The following is a 7116-nucleotide window of genomic DNA, read 5'->3' as shown; positions in this document are numbered from 1 at the left end:
AAAAGAGTGAGGCACCTGAATCACAGAAAGGAAAAAGATCCACCCCATGACTCTCAGCCAAGAGGAAGGAACAACATGCAAAGCAACCACAAAAACAAAACACACAGTCAGGTTAGTAGTATGAAGAACAGAGCAAGCAAAAAAAAGGATGCACTCCTGAGGTTATTCAAAGCCACATGTTGTTACAGCTCAATGCCAAGAACATTCTTCAACAGCTCCTCAGCTGGAGGAAGGATTCTTCATGCTTTCGACCGAGACAAACAAAACCCAGCCTGGAGGACTTGGACAGCCCTTCCCCTTCATCTCAGGGCATCAAAATCCTTCAGGCAGCTTTGAAAATCTCTTTTGTTGGAGGTGTCCACCTGGCAGACTGCACTGGGGAGCAGAATTACCCAAACAAGCCTCGCTACTGAGACCAGAAGCCTTTTCAGCAGGGCGAACCAGGCCCATGCTACTGCTGTTTCTGAGCTGCTCAGATCAGGGCGGGTAAGTCTGCACCGCGCTGCTCTCTGCAGAGTGAGCACATGGACACCATCCAGTTCCAGGGCTGGAGCTTCCCCGGAGCCGTGGGGAGCTCTGTGAGGAAGTGGTGTGTGGGACATCAGAAACCCATCGCTGGTGGGAACCAGAGTGCACCAGGAGCGAAGGTTCACAAAAACGTGAAGGCACCTGGGCTAGAGTCCCCGTACCCACCATGCTGGAAAAGGTCTTTCACTGTGATGGGCCATGAGAGAACTCAAGGGTGTCACTCTAGGGCCCTTCCAGGGCCAGCTGTCCCAGAAGAATGAGCGCTGTAAGCAAATTCCCCACTGCATGCACCAGTCGCCAACATTATGCTAAAAAATTATAATGGTGAAGACAAGTGGGTGGAATCAGGAGAGAAAAAAAAAAATTAAAGAAAAAAGACCCCCTGCCTTTGCAGAAACAAGGTTTTCTGCTTCCAGCTTCGAGATATCTGAGCACCCCCTCAACTACTGAGTGGGAGAAACAAATCCATCGCGTAACTGGAAGGTGGGGAAGGAGGGAAGGGGGTTAAAAATAAATAAAAAGGTTTTATGGTATTATTTCAGAACTTATCGTGCAGATCAGCGCGTTAAGTGTGAGACAGCTCAACGTGCAAGGTTTGGTTATATACATGACGTTAGCCTTGGAAAGGAGAGACTTCAGGGGCCCAGGTCAGCTACGCTTTCAGCTCCATCCCCAAATACACTCTCATCATCTCTACTGCCACTTCCAACTTGGAAGACTGGCAACCACAGTCCTGGTGGAATTGCCCAACTATGGCTCGTGCGTGGGCTCTGAGAAACACCTGGCAATCCTCCTCCCTTTGCTGGAGAGGGAAGAAACCCTCTGGACAGACCCCAGCTCTGCCCTGGAGGTAGACCAGGAAGGTTCCTCTGAAGGAAGCCACCTCCAAGGAAGGAGGCCTCCAAGCCACCTCAGGGTGCAGGTAGGAGGTCTATGGTGGAGACTTCATGTTCGCTAAAGCCTCTGCTGCTCTCTCTGCAAATGGCTCTGTTGTCAGGTGCTGGCAATTCTCAGAGTTGAAGGAAAGCAGAAACATCACTGCTAGATACAACACCCAAGGCAGTCAAGAGAAAGACTCATCTTGAGCACAGTGAATCCTGGATCAGGACCCTCCCACCGGTGCCTGAAAAGAGCAGAGCCAGGAATAGCTCATTGTCTGTGCTCACTGTCAACCCTGCCCAACCTGTTCCAGATAGCAATCGCACAGCGCTGCAGAAAATAACCGGGACTAGTCAGGAGGCAGCTGTAACACCACCTCCTCTGCTCAGCTGGCAAGGGGCTCCTGTCACTTCCCGACCTCTCTGGTTACTTGCTATTTTAATGGCAAAAACCTAGGGAAATGAGCTGGCAGGCCGAGGACAGCACACCCTGACGCTGTTCAACTTCAAGCGTGAAGATGGGCACTGCTCACGTACACAAAAACGCGTCCTACCCGGCTTTCTGAATGAGCTCTTTGACCACCGGCATAAAAGGACAGGGCAGCAGCGCAGCTTCCTTCTCCTGCAGCGGCTGAGAACCAAAGCACTCTGCAGCTATAGCTCGCGAGAAGCAGAAAATATCTCCTGGTCTTTTAAGGTGAGCAGAAATCTCTGAGATCACACAAACAACCAGCGGCAGAGCTGGGAAGAGGACTCAGGAATCCCCGAGCACCTGACAGGGCACCGCTACCGCTCTGCCCCCAGCACAGCAACATTTCATCCCACCTTCCCCTACCAAAAGAAAATAATAACAAATAAAAATGTCGTAAACGTAACTGATATTTTATTGAAACTTAACAAAGCTGGCTGTAAAATCGAGACTGGGGAGGAGGAAATGAAAATAAACAAACAGCCACAAACTCTAGTTCTGAAGAGCACCGGTGTCTTGGAAATCACGCGGAGCACTGGAGATGTCACTTACAAGATATACACTGCCACTGGCACGGGGTATTTCTACAATATATGTGCATATCTAAATGGTAAATATGTCTTGCCGCTGATGTGGATGCAAAGATAAATATGCGCATACCAATGGCCCCGCACGTATGGATGCATCTGTATCAGAGCAGTAATTGCAGAGAGCCCTTTGCGCTGCTGCTCTGCTGCTTCAGCACTCTGCTGTCTGCAAACTGGCCACGCTGGAAAATTACGATGGCCCCAAGTCTCAGAGACACGGCTCAGAGGGGCTGATGCACTGGGGTTGGGGAGGGGGTGGGAATGTGAAGAGCCCTGAAAATTATGGCTTTGGTATCCTCCACGGAGAAAAGATCCGGGAATACAAGTCAAATCCTTCCACTAGAAGAGGCTGCATCATAGATCTCGTCTGTCCCTCTGAAACGCTGCGTTGTGAGCACACCAAAGGTCTTCAGTGGTCATAATTTCACTTGGGGCTCCTCAGCAACAGAAAGGTAACAACCACCTTTGAGTTTGTGAACCCAGGAGGAAAAGGCTCTCATCTTGGCATGGAAGTTCCTTGACACTATTGTTCATAGACAAAAAGAAACACCAGAAAAACAAGCACTTTTCATGACTTGTAGCAGCGTGGAAGAGTCATTCATCTTCAGCATCCAGACACCTGATCAAACCCGAGACCTACCATCACTGTGCCTTAGCGCTGAGTTTCTATCAGGTCAGCAGCAGCTTCAGAAGGAGTGATGGAGATGCTTAAACAAGCGAGGGCCATCAGATCTTGCCACTGGGTGAAAGCCTACATCAAAACAATGCCCACAAAGATCTCTTCCACCCCTAACGTTTCTGATCAGCAAAACCCACCTCAAGTTTGCCTCCAATTCTAGAATCTCCACAAGCTTGACTTCTGGTATTTCTTGCACCACTTCTCCAGCTCTTCGGAGAGTTTCTTCTCCAGCTTCTCTAATGCCTTCTTTAATGTTTTAGCAGTCTCAACTCACACCTCAAATTTTCCAGGACCTACAGTAAGTCCTTTCTCTAAAGTATCTGACATTCAAATGGCATCAGGAGTAAACAAGCAAGGTAATGATGTTCATTGGAGGTGAAATCAAGCCATCCTCATCTGCTGCCTCATATTACCTACCACCCATCACCAAACCGACTTTTCCTTGTGTTTCTACCACGGCCAAAGATGAGGGAAGAACTTTACGGACCATGTAGCACCTCAGCTACGTGGACAAAGCCACTGAGTTTGACGCAGGTCTAAAAGCCTAGGATGACCCAGCAGGACATTTACTGGTTTTCACTTGCCAGCCAACATTCAGGACAGTGAGACCACGACCAGAACAGCCTCTCTGCTGAAGCAGGGTCCTCGCCAGCACTGCACTCTGGACAAGGGATTGCCACAAATGGAGGAAGGCAGAGAAGAGAAGATGCAGCAACCAAGCCTGTGCCTGATGAAGTACATTTCCAGACAGCATGATCCGCTCCATCAACAGCTTTGCCAGAAGGTTTTTACAAAACAGAAGTGTGTGCAGGTAAAAAAAACACAATTCAGGACAATTTTGGCTGCTCTGCATGGAAGATTTCACTGGATGTCATCACCTGCGTGTGGCCCTTGAGGATTCCGGTTGGCAAAAGGGTCTGCCCACATAAAACAGCTTTCATTTGCCATGTGGTTTTTGTGCTGAGATTGTCCAGGCAATCAAAGTGAGGATGGGGAGTTGTTAGCCCAAATGAGCCAGATATCTCAGCTTATTTGAACATCTGTCTGATAAAGCCCAACTGCGTATTCAGGATGAGAAGGTGTTTGACATTCAGGCCTGGGTGACTGAGGATGGGGGACCCTGCTTTGAACGTGCCAGATGGCTAGACAGATGCAATCCTTGCCCTTGTCAATGTGTGGCCAATCTCTTTGACTGACTGTAGCCATTCACGGATCTCCAGTAACGTGGGCATCAATGCAGAGAACAGATGGGTCTGCGTATCCACAGCAGAAACGAATTTAGCTCCTGAGCCAGGTTCCATTGCATCCAGTGCCTCCTCCTCTTCCAACATCATCATGGCCCTCCAGGGACTACATTGCTGGTCACTTCTTTCTCATGACCTCTCCTCTGCCTACTCTCTTTCCTTCCACATGCCCTACAATGTATTTAAACCAGAAGGTCCTACAAATTCCCAGCAAATACTATCTTTGTTCAGGCTCCTTCCTCAGCCAATGATCTGAAAACAGACAGAAGTCTGTGGTGTAAAAGGAGATGCATCACTCATCTTAGTCCTTCACCTCTCCAGCCTCTTCCACATTCCTCCCAGAATTCAGCATATCTGGATGGTTCATGGCCCTTGACACCATCCTCCAAATCTTTCACAGACAGGTACTTCAGATCCATTGGTGTAATTCTTGCTGCTAGCACCTACAGCAGAACCTGAAGCAGGGGAGGTCGCAGGCCTCCAGAGGACCTCAGGACATGACTTTGTGCCACCAGTGCAATGGTGCTGTGGTGCTTGAAGCTGACCCAGAGACTCTGCAGGGCTGACGGTGCGGCCTCCCCGTGTGGTCTCCCCGCTGCTCTGCCACTGCTGCAGCGTGCAGGAGGGGTGGTGGGATCTGGGCCAGGTTAAAAACACTTTGCTTCTAGTAGAAGGGTCCCCGTGGCCTGTGAGCTCCCCTCGCACTGATGGGCTGCTTTAACACCGTGGACACATCAGGCACATGAAAAGAGGTCGATGTTTCTGGAGTGCAGACAAGCGAGCCAGAAAGAGGACCCAGGAGCTCAAGTCTTGCCCGTTAATAACAAGACTGTTTGTCCTTCCTTGAAAGCGTAGTGTTACCCAGGGATTACCGTAGCTGTTTACTGCAGGGTACCGGCCAATTTATCTTTCAAACAGCCATGTTACTGCCTGTGGGGAAGGTGAAGAAACAGCCTCGCGCTGCAGCGTGAGGCACTGGGCAGGCACTGGGGGAATGCCTATTCCACCACATGCAGGCCAGATCCAAACCCATTTCCAATCCAAACACCTGGCCAGGTATTTAGAGTGAGCTGTTTGGAAAGGATGACATTTTTAAAACCGCAGCTAAATCTTCAGAAATTCAAACAGTGGAAGGAAAAGGGAAAAAAACGCCAAACAACCCAAACCAACCAAAAAGAAAAGAATCAAACAAAACTCCTGCAAACTATCTGTCCCTGCAAAACTCTGCCACATCCACCTGAGCCCTCAGAGCACCTCAGCCAGGTTGTATGTGGGCACTTCACTGTCCAACTGAATAAGCCTTTTACCACTTGCTTCTGTACCAGCCATCCACACGAGTCCCTGCAAGGCATGGATGAGCTCCCTAACAGAGAGCGATCAACCAGAGCGATCAACCACCGCCTGTGATGTTAGCTCATGGTTAACAGACTGCCTTTGCCGTCCTGCTGGGGGGCCGGTGTGGGACATCAGCCAGAGACCCAGGCCTCTGGTTTCTCCCCTTGTCTGACCTCTGGCTCTCCACTTTCCACTCAAATCCTCCAGATCTGGGGGTGCTTCTGGGGTGCGATTCCTCTGAAACCTGTCACAGGCAGGGTTGTGCTCACTAGAGAAGCACATCCTGATAGTAGCCAGCACTGGTGGTCTGCTTAACATCCAGCTTCTCCTGCTGCCCACCATGCTCTTTGCTCCCCCACCATTTCCTTCCTCTCAGTGGCCTACCTGGTAACAGCAAGAATTATGCCCCGGTGACGGGTTACCACGAGCAGACACCGAGCTCAAAGGCACAAGAGTGGCACATTCCCCACTCTCCCTCCCACCCCTAAAAAGAAAACAGGCACACAGATATTTGCATGGATAACGAAGTACACAGCACTCATGAAGTTCACTTTTTTCCCTCCTTTTAAACAAATTCCAATTTTCCATCGCTCCTGGGAACGGAGCACAACTAGCCGACCACAGCCTGGGATCAGTGGTGGGTCAGCCATCCTCGTGGCAGACACCAGGCATGAGCTAAGCATCGTTCTCAGGCGGAGGAGTTGAAATCTGGGCAAAGCGCTCTGTGCCTTTGACCCTCAAAACGAACAAATGGAAACCACCGCAAATGGGCAGGAAAGGGGGAGAGGGAAGGGAACGACCCATAGATTTCCCTGGATCATGCTGATACAAAGGGAAAATAAAATTCACACAGAGCACACTCTCGCAGGTGATCCAGACACTGTCATGTAAGCAATCAAAGGTAACCACAACAGAAAGAAGGGTAAAAATCTACCCAAAACAACTCCCGATGTGGCATGAGTTAGGACTCCCCAGAAACGCTGGGTTTTATCCGTTAGGGCCACTCATGCTTTCAGCCCCAGTGAAACAAAACCATTACGCAACAACTTTTTAATTATTTTCTTTCTCCCCCCAAAGTGCAAGCAATCCCAGAACCTATTTTCGGATCATTTTTCTGATTTTGTGTTTACCATCCATGCATAAAACCCCCAATGCGGCACCGTCAGTCACAAGGTCTGATCACATCATTTTTCCAACGAGAAACAGAACAGGGAAGGGGAAGAGAAAAAAGAAAAAGAAAAGAAAAAAGAGGGGGAACAAAAGGAAAGAAAATAAAGTACCCCTCCCAACCAAACCCACTTCTTTTTTTTTATTTTTAAAGGCCACAAAAGTGAGCCAACCAAAACCAGAAAATAAACACTAAAATAACCAAAAGGAGAAAACATGAGAGATTGGG

This window comes from Buceros rhinoceros, unplaced genomic scaffold (genome assembly GCF_000710305.1).
Source record: "Buceros rhinoceros silvestris isolate BGI_N320 unplaced genomic scaffold, ASM71030v1 scaffold40674, whole genome shotgun sequence".
NCBI classification, from domain to species: domain Eukaryota; kingdom Metazoa; phylum Chordata; class Aves; order Bucerotiformes; family Bucerotidae; genus Buceros; species Buceros rhinoceros.
This window is presented reverse-complemented; position numbering follows the sequence as displayed.